Consider the following 360-nt stretch of genomic DNA (forward strand, 5'->3'; position numbering starts at 1 on the left):
CAGGCACCCCCGAATAATAACCCCCCCGGCAGATCCTATTCTCCTGGCCGGCTCCCTCCCTGCTGGGTTTGGGGGTGGAGAGCCGAGGACAAAGTACAGCTTTGACTAGACCCCGCCAAGCCCACATAGCAGCTTTTCATCAGGGCTTGGCATTAGCAAGACACTAATTAGAGGCCATTCAGCTGGAAGATTTCTGGCGGGAGCTGCTCCACAAAAGAGCCACTGTTTGCCACCAGGACTCAAGTCATCATTTTGTGCAACCGCTCCTTGGGTTTCGGTCGGCGAGCCCCCGCAGCCCTGCACCTTGCGTCCCCATAGAGACAGCTTTATTCCTTCCTTCCTGCCTTCCCCCTCGCGGCC

General features: G+C 57.8%; 1 protein-coding gene across 1 annotated transcript in view; it reads right to left on the reverse strand.

Moving 5' to 3' along the window:
• The window catches only part of NOTCH1 (notch 1), a 35,329-nt gene that overhangs the window by 16,028 nt on the left and 18,941 nt on the right, over positions 1-360 (reverse strand).

This window comes from Pygoscelis adeliae, unplaced genomic scaffold (assembly GCF_000699105.1).
Source record: "Pygoscelis adeliae isolate BGI_AS28 unplaced genomic scaffold, ASM69910v1 Scaffold114, whole genome shotgun sequence".
In the NCBI taxonomy this organism is placed as follows: Eukaryota; Metazoa; Chordata; class Aves; order Sphenisciformes; family Spheniscidae; genus Pygoscelis; species Pygoscelis adeliae.